We start from the raw sequence: 16,803 nt of genomic DNA, 5'->3' as shown, positions 1-16,803 counted from the left end.
CAAATACATTCTGCATGGAAGCTCAAAATATAAACAAATAAGAGCAGACGGCTCTGTTGGAGGAGGAGAGGATGGAGCTCCATGTTCCCTATCCACCACACTTGTCCCTTGAAAAAACATAACTAGCCCATCAGCTTTGTGATTTCATAGATATTTTGGCTTAGGGCAAAGCTAAAGTAGCACTTGTTTCAGTTTAAAAGTAGCTTGATTTACAGATAAAAATGAATAATAATATGGATGTTGCCAAAAAACGTTAAAGGTGGGAGCCAGGTGACTCACGTCTGGAGAGAACTGGGTAGTGCCTTCTCTCATGAACACTGTCACGTTTGTGAAGGGGACCTGAAGCCTTAACCCAGGAATGGCTCAGGGTGGCCATCTCGTGCACCACATGTGGATAGTAGCAGATCCTTTAGCCAGGAGGCCCTTTCGGGCACTTCTCAAATAACAGTGTGCCAGTGGCCACGCACCTTGCCTGAGGGCAGGGTTGACTTGCCAGGTCCATAGCTCAGAGTCCCGGGGAGGAGCGCTGGGGGCCAGGAGGAGGGATAGGGGGTGGAAAGAGACTTCAGGCGTTCTTGTTGGCAGATTGGGGCAGGGTAGGGGAGTCTTGGGGTTTGCTGTTGGTCTAACACTGTGTCCCTTATTGGTGGGAATGTGTCATTCAGATCCTGACCGGGGAGGACTGGAATTCGGTGATGTATGATGGGATCATGGCTTATGGCGGCCCCTCTTTTCCAGGGATGTTAGTCTGTATTTACTTCATCATCCTCTTCATCTGCGGAAACTGTATCCTTTGCTCCTGCCTCCCAGCCCTTCCCCCCATTACTCCCTCAACTTGCAGCACGATGCCAAATATGTGTGCCCACAGGTCCTAACTCTGGACTGAAAACTGTAGTTGCACGTCCGCAGGGCCCCCCAGGCAAATGGAAAGCCATGTTCTGGGGGAGAAAAAAGCTCTTAGCCCCGAATCTCCCGAGCTGGAGGTGGGTGTTGGTGGAGGAAGCCAGGAGTTGTGGGCATCAGTGGGTGTGAGTTCATCCTCCTGTGATCTGGCTACAGACTTGCCTGACTACAGGAGGGGCATCCTGGTCATCATCTAGGTGAACAGCACCCCCTGGCGGTGACTTGTGCAGACACTCAGATTGCTGTGTGAACCCACCTAGATTTAGGCGCTCTGGGCCCTAGCTACCCAGCCTCTAGCAGGCGTCCCCAAACTACGGCCCGGCGGGCCCGCGGGCCGCATGCGGCCCCCTGAGGTCATTTATCTGGCCCCCCACCGCACTTCTAAAAGGGCCACCTCTTTCATTGGTGGTCAGTGAGAGGAACACTGTATGTGGCGGCCCTCCAACAGTCTGAGGGACAGTGAACTGGCCCTCTGTGTAAAAAGTTTGGGGACCCCTGCAGGGAGTAGGTGTCTTAGTTGACTGAACGTCACCCCTGAAATGACCATCATCTCTCTTCCCGGCTTTCTGTCTGTGCCCCTCCCTTTGAAGCCACTCTCTGGGACTTCAGTCACAGACAGAGCTGGATGGGCTCCACCAAGCAGACCTGGCTGATCCATGGACAATCCTTGTGAGGTCTCAAATGCAGGCGCTGTTCTCTCCCCTGGTTGTAAACCTGTGCGGTGATGTGCAGAGGTGGGTGGTAACATAGAAGCAGCTCCGGCCTGAGACTCGGGCTTCCATCACAGCTAATGGAGTGCTGCAGGCATGGGCCCCGGCCCCCAGACCGGCTGGGTGACCCCTGCTGGCACCTGCACACACTTCTGTGGTCAAGTAACAGCACTTACTACTTAAGGGTACTTGCGAGGTTTAACAGGGTAAGGCCCAAGGGCAGGTTCCAGAAGCATTTTGGACAAGCCCCCTGGGTTGTGGTTTCTGGGCGTGTGAAGTGGTGTGACTGCTGGGTGCCTGGGGAAGGAGGTCACGCTGAACCCCATTAGACCCTCCGCCCTGTCCTTCCCTTCACGTTGGAGCTCTGACCCACAGTGTTTCTCTTCAAGGCTGCGGTGGGGGGAGCCGGAAAGGGCAAGCAGCCACTAGGATTGATTACGAGTTACCAAGCTGTAGCCAGCTACCCTGGACCCTCCACGGGGTCTCTGGATGGGCAGGCTCATGTTAAGAGTTGGCAGAGGCCCTGGCCGGTTTGCTCAGCGGTAGAGCGTCGGCCTGGCGTGCAGAAGTCCCAGGTTCGATTCCCGGCCAGGGCACACAGGAGAAGCACCCATCTGCTTCTCCACCTCTCCCCCTCTCCTTCCTCTCTGTCTCTCTCTTCCCCTCCCGCAGCGAGGCTCCATTGGAGCAAAGATGGCCCGGGCGCTGGGGATGGCTCCTTGGCCTCTGCCCCAGGCGCTAGAGTGGCTCTGGTCGCAGCAGAGCGACGCCCCGGAGGGGCAGAGCATCGCCCCCTAGTGGGCAGAGCGTTACCCCCTGGTGAGCGTGCAGGGTGGATCTCGGTCAGGTGCATGCGGGAGTCTGTCTGATTGTCTCTCCTCATTTCCAGCTTCAGAAAAATACAAAAAAAAAAAAAAAAAAAGAGTTGGCAGAACCGTCAGGCGGCCTCCTCAGTGCCCAGTCACCATGAGCAGCTCCAAAGTGCTTTCTGCATTCTGCTAGAGACGGTGCTGTTTAATGTCAGTTACGGCCAGTTTCAGGGGAGAGACTGGCTCCCAGCAATTAAAGAGCAAGGCAAGGCTCACTGCCACCCTCCCTCCGACTCTAGCCTGAACACTGGCCTCCTTTCAACCCCTTAGGAAACTCCAGGTAGCTAGTAGGGTGATGAGGAGAGAAAAGGATGGAGGGAGGACAGGCACCCGAGCTCAGCACCCCTCAAAGTGAGTCACTGGTGAGCTGTCTCTGTGGGGAACTCTACCCCTACATGTCCTGCACCCTCCCTGCATGTCCCCCTAGGCCCACCAAAAACCCCAAGGCCAAGGGTCATTTTCTTTAAGAATGGACACAAACAGATATCCTACTGAATGTGTTCTTGGCCATTGCTGTGGACAACCTGGCTGATGCTGAGAGCCTCACATCTGCCCAAAAGGAGGAAGAAGAAGAGAAGGAGAGAAAGAAGCTGGCCAGGTAACCATCTAAGCTGACCCAGCCCGGGACCCTAGGGACCAGTTCTGGAATGCCATTCCCACTGGTGGTGAAGACAGGTGTGGGCACGGCCTCTGTCAGCCCAGAAAGGCACTGGGTTTGGGACTTTCTGGAGTAATCTGTCCTCTCCCCTAGTTCCGAGAGATGGCTCTACGGTGGGGGCCTTCAGGAATTACAGTCTTTGTGAAGCTATTGCCTTTCCCCACCTGTCTAGGAAGTTCGGGGGTTCCCTTTTGAGAAAAGAGGTCGTCATACATGAGGGAGTCATGGATGGGAGGTGGGAGGCAGCCTCTCAGAGGAGAAGAGCAACTCCAGGTGAAAGAGAGTGCCCTCCTCACTGGTTTGAAGGCAAAACAGGGCCCTACATTGTCTCCTGTCATTCATTGTCTAAATGAGACTGTCACAGGCCACCTACCTGCTGGGTGCTGAGCAGATTTCTCCAGGAGCCTATCCTGAATGAGACCCAGAACCTTTCTCTGAGGCAGACAAAGGCCGGGGGAGGCCCACTGAACACCAGGAAGAGCAAGGTGTAGCCAGGTGCCTGGGTCCTGGGCCCAGCCCAGGAGACTTTGCGAACACCTGGCCCGAGGCATGTGCCCTGGGTGAAGGAAGATGGACACGGGCACAGGGAGTCCCTCCCACTGGTCTCCAGCAGACAACAGGGTAGTTCCCTAGCCCTGTTCCCATCCCTCCAGTAAACATTCCCGTATCTCTTCTCTCCTGCTGACTGGCCAGGACCGCCAGCCCAGAAAAGAAACAGAAGGTGGTAGAGAAGCCAATGGTGGAAGAGATCAAGGAGGAGAAAATTGTTCAATACAAAGTCACACATCTGAGGCAAAAACAGGAATTCTCTTAAGGCGTAAACAGGAATCCCCCCACCATGCATATGTGAAATCAACCAACATCTGAACAAAGAGTAAGAGGAAGGGCACGTTGGAAGGGAAGCTGCTGGGAGAACTTAGCCTTTTGCTAAGCCTGGAACTGCAAAGGGTTCTGCCACTTGCAGTCTCCCACGTTAGATGTGACTTCCACAGCTGTTGTTTGCTGCCCAACAATCCCACATGATCAAAAACATGCTCAGCAATGGGTTACTGCTGGTGTGGCTCTGGAGACCAGCAAGGTGCCTCAAGTTCTCAGAGAGGACTGGCACCCTTTTTTAGATCAACAACAACAAAAAAGATTGGATGCTGTTTAATAGTGTGTGTATATTTCCTAATATATGGATTTCAGCTCCAATTTAACAACTGGCCAAAGTAACAAAAGTTCCAATATTGCCACTTAAATAAAATTTAAATACCCATAAAAAAAGATCTTTTAAAAAATCAGTACTACATTGTAATCACTCTGCCCTGAGCTTTAGCAGATTGAAATATTGACACACGAAAGTGTTTAATGTTCTATTAGATTTTCAAATTTAGCTCTCAAGACTTCTAAAATTTTAGTTACATTATGAGAAAATTGAGCTGAAGTCCATTACAGCTGACGGAGAGTCCCCAGCCACCACCAAGGTGAGGGCCATCTACTTCCAGAGCTGGGGGAGGGGGCATGGTCTCCCCAGGCCAGATGTCTGTGGGAAAAAGCAAGGAAGGAAAGAGACTCGGTGGACTAGGGTCAGTGACGGTGGAGCAGGAAAGCAGGTCTGTGAAGAGCGGGCAGCGTGGTTGAATCCCAGACTTCTCTTAACGATGCCAGGGTCTGTGCAAAGGAACGAGGACATATATATTTTTGAGTCAGCAGCTGGGTCACTGACTGTGCCGCTATTTCAAAGCTACTCCAAGCCTCTAAAATTTGGAACGTATCTAACCGGATTCTTCTTTCTCCCTCCCTTGGCTGCCTAGATCAACATGGATGACCTCCAGCCCAATGAGAATGAGGATAAGAGTGTCTACCCCAACCCAGAAACTACAGGTACAGCTCCACTGCTTATCCCTGGGGGCAGGCTGGGGGCAAGGACCCGAATTCTAAAGCCACAGGAAAGTAGCCATGTGTTAGGGACCAGTGGTTCGAATTTCTCTCTCCAAGGGCCTTGCGCTGCTCAGCGTCTCCAGTCTCTGTACTTACACATTACCAATTATCGTTTGGGTAAAACTCTGCTCTCCTTTGCTCGCAATGACACTGTAAGATGAACTCAATCATGTTTGTGTAGTCCTTCTGTGTCCTTTGGAAGATGGATTCAGTATACATTGGAGGCTTTATTATATCCTATGTTGTAAAATCATTACTAACTTTATATAATTTCTTAGTATAACATGTTGCAGCATTATGCACACTAAGTAATAATAGTAAATTCCAAATCTGTCTTGTCCTTACTCAGGAGGCAGTGCTGAGTACAAGGACAGCTGCCACCACAGATGTCCAACTTGTCACTTTGTAACAGGCTTTCAGGCCTCTTACGATTAAAAACAAAAAAGAGCTAGTACCGGCTCATTGTTCTCATCTTGAATCGACCTGGTATGTCAGTTGGCTGCAGTTTCCTTAGGGAGGGTTTGAATGTCAGAGTCCCTTTGGCCTCCCTTCAGGATTCCCTCCTCTGCTTTGTGAAACCCCACATCCTTGCCACCCTGGGTTTGCCTTCCTTTACCTACAACTGAAGGTATTGTCACCAGCTTCAGGCTTGCAGTCAGTTATACCCAATAGAGGAACAGTGGGTTTTACTGGCATTTCCCCGTTTAGATTAGGCTGCATTTGGGTTGGAAACCAACTTGGGTGGCTGGCAACCTTTTGCATTTGCAAGCACTTCTATTTTCCTTCTGCTCTCCCCCCACCGGTCCTCTGCTGGATTCTCTGCCCGGAGCTGGCAGCCACTGCCTGATGTCCTGCCTTTTGTCCAGGGATCGCTCCATTCCCTCACCTCCCTCTGCAAGGAAATGTGGTGGGGCTTCCCAGGGCTTGGACAGAGGGCAGGAAGGGTGTTTCAAGGTGTGGGCCATGAAGCTTTTTGAAGTTTTAAAACCTTCCTGGGAGGAAACAGCTACAGAATTTCAAAGACAAAGAAATAATTGGCCAAATGCAATGGGAGGATTTTATCTTGATCCTGCATGAAAAAAAATAAACTCTAAAATGACATTATTTTTAGAAAATTGGGGAATATTGAATGTGGATTGGGAACAAAATGATTTTAAGTAGTTTTTGTTAATCTTGTTAGTAGAATGATATCATTGTGGTTCTATTTTTAAAATGCTGAAATGTTTATAGTTGGAGTCTAAAATATTTAGCAGTTGTTTCAAACTAGTCCTATTTTATTTTATTTTTATTGAGAGATAGACAGACAATAAGAGAGAGTGATGAGAAGCATCAACTCATAGTTGTAGCACTTTAGTTGTTAATTGATTGCTTCTCATACATATCTTGACCAGGAGGTGGTGTCTTCAGCCAAGCCAGTGACCCCTTGCTCAAGCCAGCAACCTTGGGCTTTAAGGCAGCCATCATGGTGTCATATCTATGATCCCACGCTCAAGCCAGTGACCCTGTGCTCAAGCCTGTGAGCCCACGCTTGAGCTGGTTACCTCTGGTTTGAAACATGAGTCTTTAGCATCCCAAGTCGACACTCCATCCACTGTGCCACCACCTGGGCAGGCTAACATAATCCACTTTTTTAACAAATGGGGACAGGGGAAGTAAATGAAACAAGGGGAGCAAACTATCAATAGTTGTTCAAGCCAGGTGTGGAGGTCCACCATGCAAGACTCTCTAAGGAGGATTAATCTTATGAGAGTTTAAAAAGGACAACAATAAAACAAGTTTCTGTCCTTGTAGGATTATTATAAGTAGGATTATTCTTATGAGAGTTTAAAAAGGACAGCAATAAACCAAGTCTCTCTCCTTGTAGGATTATTATAAGGAAGATTATTACTATTAAAGTTTAAAAAGAAGCAGTAATAAAACAAATGTTTCTGGGTCCTAATCAGAGTCTGTCCCACCCGCCTGACAATAACCTCAGATTTCCTCATTCTAAGTATACTCACAGCTTTTCTCTTTGTTGCTGCAATGAAATCAAAACAAAGCGGATGAAGTGGGGATAAAGACTAACAAGGATACTGTTGTCATCATATCAGCCATCACAGAAACGTCTCTCTGTTGATCTGGCCTTCAGGAATCATGGAATGGTTTTCCCTTTTAAACTGAGAAGCAGTGCCCACACTCTGCTGAGTCCTCAGGATTGTTTGGGTGTTTTTAAGACACGTGTCCTTTTCCCCCTGTGGCCACCCTTCCCTACCCTCTTTCATACCTGGGCCTCTGTTTCTTTTGGTCCCGAGCTTCCCTTCCTCTGTCCATAGCTGACTGAGGCTGTCCTGCCTCGCCCCCCACCCCCCACACACCACCACCATCCCTCAGACCTTAATAGCCAGCTCTTAAGTGCCCCCCCTATTTGTTCATTATCTCTGGTTTTCATTTTCTCACCCAAAGACAGAGTGTTCTTAAAGCTGGTGGCTCCATACACCCTGATCCTTCTCCAAAGCTAACTCAGCCTTTTTTCCCAGTCCACATTGCAGGACAAATTAGACAGAGGCATTTCAGACCCAGGAAATGAAATGAGGCCTCTCAATCAGCAATTTCTTGGAACTTTCTGCAGTAATTAAAATGTCCCATGTGCACCGTCTATGAGATAGTCACTGGCCTCCTGTGCCTAAGGGAGCCCTTAAAATGTGGCTGGGGCAGCTGAGGGATTGGTTTTTAACTTTTTTTTTCATCTTATTAACACAATATTTATTTGTCTTCCCGCCCCATCAGGCAAAAGAACCCCATGGCCTCTGAGAGGGCAAAACCCAGAATGGCGTAGGAGAAGAGTTGTTGCTTCATAGAAGGGTTCCTGACATAACCAATGCTGAGGCTCCCAAACTCAGTCCCAATTCCAGCCCCAGAGCTGCCAGCCCCGCTGTGGCAGCCCCAGCCCCGGTGAACTTGGCTGCTGTATCAGCGTCCCTTGAAGTGGCGCTGGTCTGGAAGCTGCGGCTGGAAGTAAGTGAGGTCAGGGGACGTGGGGCTGCCCAGCGGCCGAGGCTCTCATTGTCAGTGTCTCCGGTCGGCTCAGCACCACTGCAGACAGTGACCGGGTCAGCAGCTGGAGGTGTTCCTAACCAAGGAGGGGCTGAGACAAACCTGGTGCAGGCGTACGTTTCCAGGGGATGAGGGGCTGTGGCAGGAGCTGCTCCCACTGCGGAGAAGACCGAGAGGGGTAGGAGTGGGGGTGGTTTTTAACTTTTAAGGACTTGATTAATTTACATTTCTCCAGAGGCAGGCGGCCACCAGCCCCTGCGCAGGCACGCAGAGCAGCATGGCTCCGGGCACGGCCGCCTCCTCGGGGCATTTTCAGTTCCTGCTGCCCTGTCTGTCCTGCTTCCTCAGGCTGAAGGGTTTAGCTCATCCTCCCTCCTCTCTCTGCAGCTGGTGATTTTCTATCAGGGATCAGCTCACACGAGGGAAAGCCCTCTTGACAGGGCGAGACAGCCGCTTGCCAGTCCCCCGTGTGACTTTTCTCCTGAGCCAGTGGTTCTCCCAGTCATCCCCACGTCCCCCTGCTGTCTTGTCAGCTGCAAGTGCTGACTCTTCCCCTGCAACCCCTTTCCACCCAGTTCCTGACCTGGCCCTGAGGAAGGTAGAGAGAGCACCAGTGAGGAGAGAGAAAGCTTGCAGGAATGACCGAGTCCGCCATTGAATTATAGCTCCCTTATCAGCTTCCTGGGACAACTTGCAGCACAAATCAAGACCAGGATTTGTAAATAGTTAAGACAAATGATCTGAAACTCCCCTCATGCCCCTTTCCCTCCCGAGACAGGAGGGTTATGTATGCTTACAGACAAAGGAATCACATACCCTGTGCATGAACACAAAAAGTATACAAGTGGTAAGAAATCTGACTTCAGGGAGCTCGTGTTTTGAAGCCTATTAGGTCACGTTGCTCTTCCAGATAAATAAATCCCTTTTCCTTCAGCAAATTGTCTGAGCATCTTTTGTCCTCTGGGAGTGGCTTCCTGCATTCCTGCAACACTGGCAGGTGTGGTCTGGAGGGGTGTTGCTGCTGTGGCCGAAGGGAGGGTGTGTCCCTGGTGAGCACAGACCACTGGACTTTTGACTAGGGTTCCAGATTAGCATTTTAGTGCCTTAGTGAAACTCAAATCTGTACGCCCTAGCCCCTGCATGGTTCTCATCGATGCTTCCCCAGGATGCAGACTCTGTGCTTGCACCCCCAGCCGCTGGACAGAGACCTGCTGCCTCATATTTTTGACACTACTTCCAAAGCGGCCCCCTGATTTCCATCTGCATCGTCCCCCTGCACCTGGTCCTCGCCCTGACCTGCCCGCTGGCCGCCACTGCTAGGTTCCAGCCCACCTCACAGCAAGCCATCTAAATTGTCTGGGATTGTGACTCCTCCCACCTGCCCCCAGATGTGCAGGATTTGGCCAACATTTTATAGTGTCTACTGACAGGCACCTTATTTTCTCAGCTTTCTGGTTGTTGTTGTTCTTTTTTGTTTGTTTATTTGTTTTGTTTTGTTTTTACAGAGAGAGAGTCAGAGAGAGGGATAGACAGACAGGAACGGAGAGATAAGAAGCATCAATCATTAGTTTTTCGTTGCGCATTGAGACACCTTAGTTGTTCATTGATTGCTTTCTCATATGTGCCTTGACCGTGGGCCTTCAGCAGACCGAGTAACCCCTTGCTGGAGCCAGCGACCTTGGGTCCAAGTTGGTCAGCTTTTGCTCAAACCAGATGAGCCCACGCTCAAGCTGGCGACCTCGGGGTCTCAAACCTGGGTCCTCGGCATCCCAGTCCAACACTCTATCCACTGTGCCACCACCCGGTCAGGCAGCTTTCTGGTTTTGATTAACTTCCAAAATCAGATGTGCCCTCGGTCCCCAATGAAGGCCAGTGGGGGCCATACCAAGGATAGGCTCCGAAAAATTGCCTACTCTACAGAAACAGAGGCACAAGAGAAAGGGGCACGTGAACCTCTGTCAGACAAGCCACTGTTCCGCATAGGAGGGAGGTCTGGCAACAGCCACCAGAGTGAGCCTGAAGGGCCCTGGGCGGGCTGGGCGGATGCAGTGAGAAGAATGGCAGGACCAGAGTCCTCTACATGCCACCAGTGCAGCACCGGAGGGGCCAGAAGACCTGCAGACCAGATTCCACCAGGCCCGGCCTCCCCCTGCATGGGCGGCAGAGACGCCGCTCCACCCACTCCTCCTAGAGCTACTGAGAGTTTTCGTTAGAGCCCAGTAAAGAGCAGCAGAGGAAAGGAGGAAGCGAGCTGGTGAGCAGAGAGGGATGCCAGACTGGAGTCGTTGCCGCTCCTTGAAAGCTGAAAATTTTTAGAAACTTGGTGCCATTTTCTCCAGATAATTACATTGCCTGCTAAGATCTACTTTCTCTCCAGCTGTACCTCTGGCTTTCACTGTACCATTCACCAATAATCCGCTCTTGTAACAAAATTTTCAGTTAGCTATATATTTCTGCATGATACAATTGTTCTGTGAGGCTTTACATTTTTAACAAAGCAATTTTACTCCATTTCTTTGCTCAAACATCTACTGCCCCAGATTGCACAGAGAGAGAATTCTGGCAGCCTGAAAACCGGGAACCTAGCCCCCCCCTCCACCTCAGCATCTCCTTGAATGCATTGGGGGTGGGCAGGTAGAGCATATGCTCCCTATATGCACTGTTCTCCTGCACCTCAGTTTCTCCGTCAAGTGGCTTACCGGACTGTGGTGAGACCGAGTGAGCTCATACCTGCCTTAGTCCACCCAGACTGCTATAACAAACACCACAGCCAGGTTAACATATAAACAACAAAATTTATTTTCTCACAGTTCTAGAAGCAGGAAGTCCAAGATCAAGGCTCCAGCATGGTTGCATTCTCTCCTCTAGGTTCATAGCCAGTACCTTCTTGCTGGTCCTCACGTGGCAGAAGGGGTGAGAGGAATCTCTGTGGAATCCCTTTTGTAAGAACATTAATCCCGCTCTTGAAAGTGTCACTCTCATGAAGTGATCACCTCCCAAGTTGCCCACCTCCTAACCCCACTGGGCATCAGGACTCCAGCTTGTGAATATGGTGGTGGGGGATACATATTCAGGCAGGGCACAACAGTATCTGAAAAGTCACCAAGGCTCCTAAAGAGACTGCTCCAGACAGACCAAGTGTCATACAAGGTCCCTCAGCCCCGGGGAGCTCGTGACCAGCTCTCTGACTCAGCACAGAAGGAACTCTACCTTCTGCCTTACGATGTCCCTCTTGTTCATTTCCATTTTAAATTGGGCACTTTTGCAATTCTTGTCTTCAGTCAGCTTGCACCCTGGGCTCATGTCTTCTGCCCCTTCCTCCAGATGTCTGCCCCACACTGTAATATAATCTCAAGCCTCGTCTTCATGCATCCTTGATGTTTGGTTTCATTAACACACAGCGTGAACTGTGCTGCTGATGTCTAAAACTACCACCCTTTCCTGTGACCAGTGCCACCCATCATTGGGCTTCACAAGCTGTAAGCCCCGTTTTCCATCATTACCTCTCTTTGTCTGTCTCTAGTTCTCCTCGGTCTTTATACTGTTTATTTCAAGACCTCTTTGCCTGCATGCTGTTTGCCCAGTGTTTTGCGGCAGCCTAGTTAACCAAAAACCCACACACACCATGTGGAGCTTCCAACATACCAGGCAGTGTGCTTGGTGCCAGGGACACAGTGGTGACTACAGGCAGGCGGTGAGCCCTAGACTTGTCAGTTTGCGTAACTCCGGCCCACCCTTGGATCTTGTAGAGCCCCCAGTTCACCACCTCATTCATCCCTAGAACACCTGCTATTCCTACTTAAGAAGAAGTGATAAGTGAACCCATTAACCAGTTTTGAATCCATTCCCAGAACTAAGTAACACTCAGAAACAAGGAGGGAAAGAGGTAATATCTGTTGTGTGTGAAGAATCAGCCATTTTCATTTATTATCCTAGTCCATAAGACAAGTAAAATGGTCTTTAGGAAACGGAAGTTCGGAGAAAAAAACTGTTGTGTGTCCAAAATCAAAGAGCCAGTTTTTGTTGTCATTGTTGTGATTTTGGGGGGAGATTTTGATCCAAAATCAAGCTCTCTTAACTACACCCCCATTGAAATGAACAACGTGAACAAGCTAAGGTGTTGCTCTGCACTGACTGGGTCCTCAGCAAGTAGGAGCAAATCAAATGCAAAATGAAAGCAAGCCATTCTCAAATAACAACTCTGTGACATGAATAATAGTCACTCCATTCCTATGCCCTTCGCCTCCTCTGAGGCCCCCTGTCTCTACCTCCCTCTCCTCCACCTGTATATTCCCCTGGAATGGTCTGTTCATTTTGAATTTCCTTTCCCAATCTAAATGGACAGGAACTTTAAAAAGATGGGAAAGTCACCTGAGAGGTGGACTCAGGACAGAGAAACAATAACCTAGCATACCCTGCTGTGCACGTGCTTGCGCGCACGCATGGACAGGCACTTGCAATGGAAGACTTTCATGTTGCAAAGCCAAAAATTAGATGGCTGAGTTCCTCCAAGGCAGAAATGGTCAGTATGCACTTTTTGTGCCATGTAAGACACTCTCTGAAAGTTGAATAGAGGAATGTGTGAGTGAATGAATCAGCAACATTGCAGAACTGGAGAAAAAGGAAAAGAGTCAAAATACTAATGTTAGAAAACAGTGTTATGATCACTGATTTTTCATCACCACAGAAATCTCCACATTTTCCTGCTTTCTGCCTGTAGAGCAGTGGTCAGGAACCTACGGCTCATGAGCCAGATGTGGCTCTTTTGATGGCTGCATCTGGCTCGCAGACAAATGTTTCATAAAAAAATAATAACGTTAAAAATATAAAACATTCTCATGTATTACAATCCATTCATTTCCTACCACTCATGTTCATGGTTGCGGGTGGCTGGAGCCAATCATAGCTGTCCTCCAGGACAACACCAAATTTTTATTGGATAATGCATAACGTACACAGGTCGTTGTATGGCTCTCATGGAATTACATTTTAAAATAAGTGGTGTTCATGGCTCTCTCAGCCAAAATGTTTCCCAACCCCTGCTGTAGAGACTCTCTCATCCCAGAGGCAGCTCTGTTGGGAATGCTCCTTTACCCTGCATTGACTGTGTCCCCCTGTGATTTCCACTCGTTAGCACTCCTCTTTCCATCTTTTCTTTCTGTAGTCACACAGCAGCTCAGGAATGATGCTGACAAGCAGTACCATCCTTCTAGGGCTCATGGGGTCCTGCAGGAGACACTAATAAACAAAGAGGTTGCAGAACAGGGCAGGGGCCTTGCTGGGTGATGGGGAACCCCAGGGAGAGCTGTGGGGGGAGAGGCACCTGTTTGCGAAACAGTGGTCAGGAAGGTGCCAGTTAAACTGAGCCCTGCAGGTTGGACAGGAACCAGAGAAGAGTATTTCAGGCAGAGAGAAGAGCAGAGACCCTGAGGTGGAGGTGAGCTCAGCTTTTTCTGGGAACTGAGAGCCAGGAGCTAAGAGGAGGTGTGGCAGGGCCCGCGCATGCAGACCTGCCTGTGGGGACCTATCAGGTGTGCGGATTTACCCTGACCACCCTCAGAAGCCACAGGGAGCAGGACCTTTGAGGGGCACTATACAATCTGATTATGGGCTTGACCCAGCGTGCTGACCGCCCCTGAAGAACGAACAATGCAGTGATGGGGGAGCAGGTACAGCCTGCAGTGGACAGCATTAGACGGTAGAGGGGTGGGCAGGGTGGTGACTCTATCTGGTGGTGAAGTGGATGTGAGGGTAAGGAGGAGGAAATGAGGAAACGAGCGACGCCCTGTAGCGTCTCGAGCAGGACCAGCTCTCACTCATCTTTGTGCCTCTCCGATCCAACTCTGGGGCACCATTAGCAACAGGCGCTTTGTAAATGTCACCTGAATAAAAGCCAACTAAAGCTAGCCTCCGGTGGCCCCTCCCACTCAATCCTGCATGCCACTTTTGCCCTCTGCATCCTAGTGGTGCCCTGCAGGTTCCCAAACTGCCCCTAGAGGGCAGTGCACTCCCCTCACTGAGAACCAGGGCACTAGGCTATTGTTTATCTTAAGAAATGAGTGTCTCCTACCTCAGTGGAACCCCTTAGACCCAGAGACTCAGCACATATACATGTCACATTCCAGTAAGTAGGAAAGGGGAGGAGGAGGAAGGGAGGCTGCAAGGGGTGACAAGGAATTACTCAGCCCACCCTCCGCCAGTGGCTTCAGCCCTGATCAAGAGCTGCACCCTGTGTGGGTGGGGTTCCTGCCTGCTTCTCAGCAGCCTGATTGGTGAATGGGCATTACTCTGATTATTATTTATTTGTGGACGGCCCGCTGGGTCCCTGTTGGAGCAGTGCACGCAGACAGGCGTCCATGGGCTTTGTTATGGGTCCTCCCACCTGCCCTCATACTCAGGGATTTGCATAATGTTGCAACACTGTGACAGCTTTCTTTCTTGCCTGGCACTTGAGAGCTTAAAACTTACTATGAATCATAAATAATAATTATTATTTGACTTGCATAAAGCCCTGTGTGGGAAGGGTAGTATTAGCTATTACATCTAATTATTTAATGTGGAAAATTATCCACACTGTATAAAGAAACGGGTGAGAGAGTGCACTGGTTCCATCTCCATTCCTGCCACTGGGAAAGAGAGCCGACCAGAGCGAGTCTGGGAGGGGAAGAGGGATCCCCAGACCCGCGGAGCTGTGTGTCACCCCGCCCCGCCCCCCCAACACACACACACACACACACACACTCACACACACACACCCACACACTCACACACACACTCACACACGCGCGCGCGCACACACACACACACTCACTCACACAGGGAGGCCCTGCCAGCGCTCCTGCTGTTGCTGCAGGGCAGGGCGGAGCCTTCCAGGTGCAGGAAGCAGCCGGCACTCATACAGCTGCAGCCGTCCTAGGACAGTCACAGCTGTCAGCAGGCACCGAGTACTTCATGCAAGGACTCAGATGACCCTCTCAGACCCTCTGGGGTGTGCACTGTGCTCACCCCATTTGACAGGACGGAAGCAGAGGTTTTGGTATCATGCCTGCAAAACTCGAGGCTCTCCTCTGGAAGGGAGGGCTGTTGCTCATTTCAGCCCTATTTGGTTCTGTAAAGCGGGTGTAGGTTGCAGCTCTCCTGATGGCAGTCGTGCCGTACCTGTCCCTTTTCTGAGTAGGGGTCAGCTCGTTGGGTCAGGAAGGGCATGGCGACTATAGGATGGGCCCCGCCAGGACTGGGTTTGGAATGGTCTCCCAGGGTCCAGGTCAGCTGGACTGGGCAGGAGAGAATTCGAGACAGGCACAGGGCTGCTTCTGCTTGTCCTCCTGCTGCCCGGGCCATCTGGGCTCCGCCTTCCCTGCCTCTCCACAGGCTCACTCTGTGCATTTGAACGGAAGGTCGCCTGCATACTTGCAGTGCAGCTGCTGGCCTTGTTCCACCGCAGGGATTTGTGGATGCAACACCTCACCCTGCAGGAGTCCTCCGCGGAAATCAGTTCACGGCCAGCCTTAGCGTGGAGCACCCGCCCTCTGCTCAGGTGCTGACCGAAGCAGACAGGGACGCTCCTGAGGTTCCCTGAGCAGCTGAGTCTGTCCCCACTGGTTTCATCCGCTCCTGGGGGAGAGGCTGACAGTGTCGGTCTGGCCCATGTCTGTGTGTCACCACACCTTGCACACCAGGCACCTTCTGAGCATTTTTTATGTGTTGGTGAGATCAAAGAACAAGGGCCTTTAGCATTTTCCTGGGGAGGGAAAAGCTTGATCTCAAAGAAGAATCAAAGCAGTTTTCCAGATCACAGTGTACGTTCCTCTGACAGTTTCGGGAGGATTACCATCACCCACCACTTGGGGCCCCCTCACCGGCAGGTGGACCCAGTCCCTGCCCGCACCGCTGCTTGTCCTCCCAGTGTCCAGTGTCCCGCTGTCTGGGGCTGTGTTGCATTGTGAGCCTTTGGGCACTTCTGAACCAACACGTCGGGGTGGGAGCAGACCGGGCGGGCAGTGTCCCTGTGGTTCCAACCGCCAGGGCCCCGAGCAGCCCTGTGCTCCTGTGACGCCTTCTCCACGAGACACCACTCGTTTCCGTGATTACTGCTATGCCTAAATGGCTTCCTAATGCAATACAATTCATATTATCTCCACTTGGTGTCAGCTACCATGGTGTTCTGTGCTGTGCCACGGGATTGGCTCTGCTCAGACACATGCTGAGATGTGGCCCCTGGGCCTCACTCCAGCTGCTTCACTGCCACTACCTGGTTCATCCACTCTGCCCGTCTCTCAGTGCCACATCCTGAGCCCAGGAAGGACCCCTGTGTCCTGGACCAGGGCCCTGCTTCCCTACCCCACACCTCCCGTACCACCATGGCCTCTTCTAGGCCTCTGTCACGAAGGATTGCACACTCAGGTGGGAACACTGCTTAACCCCTTCCCTGGGTTCAGGACAAGCCATGTTTTGCCCCCTTCCTCTCTTTTAGGCCTAGCATCTCCCAGGGTGGCCTTGACTCGTTTGTCCAGCTTCATGGATTCCTGCTGCTTTCCTGAGCGACAGAGTCACTTCAGAGGTCCTGGACGACTCTGAGAGCTATTCACCTGATCCGAGCAGGCCGATTCCTGCTCCTCTCCCCTCCCCTTCTCTCCCCTCCCCTCCCCACCCCTCCCTTCTCCCCACCCCTCCCTTTCCTCTCCTTCCCACCCCCTCCTCTCCCCTC

The 16,803-nt window shown here is 51.0% G+C and overlaps 1 pseudogene; it reads right to left on the bottom strand.

Annotated features, from left to right (window-relative positions):
- Positions 1-7,805: 7,805 nt before the first annotated feature.
- LOC136322355 (ATP synthase F(0) complex subunit C2, mitochondrial pseudogene) lies at positions 7,806-15,302 on the bottom strand (annotated as a pseudogene).
- Positions 15,303-16,803: the final 1,501 nt, after the last annotated feature.

Source organism: Saccopteryx bilineata, chromosome 2 (genome assembly GCF_036850765.1).
Source record: "Saccopteryx bilineata isolate mSacBil1 chromosome 2, mSacBil1_pri_phased_curated, whole genome shotgun sequence".
In the NCBI taxonomy this organism is placed as follows: domain Eukaryota; kingdom Metazoa; phylum Chordata; class Mammalia; order Chiroptera; family Emballonuridae; genus Saccopteryx; species Saccopteryx bilineata.
The sequence above is the reverse complement of the archived record's forward strand: the minus strand, read 5'-3'. Positions and strand labels throughout refer to the sequence as shown.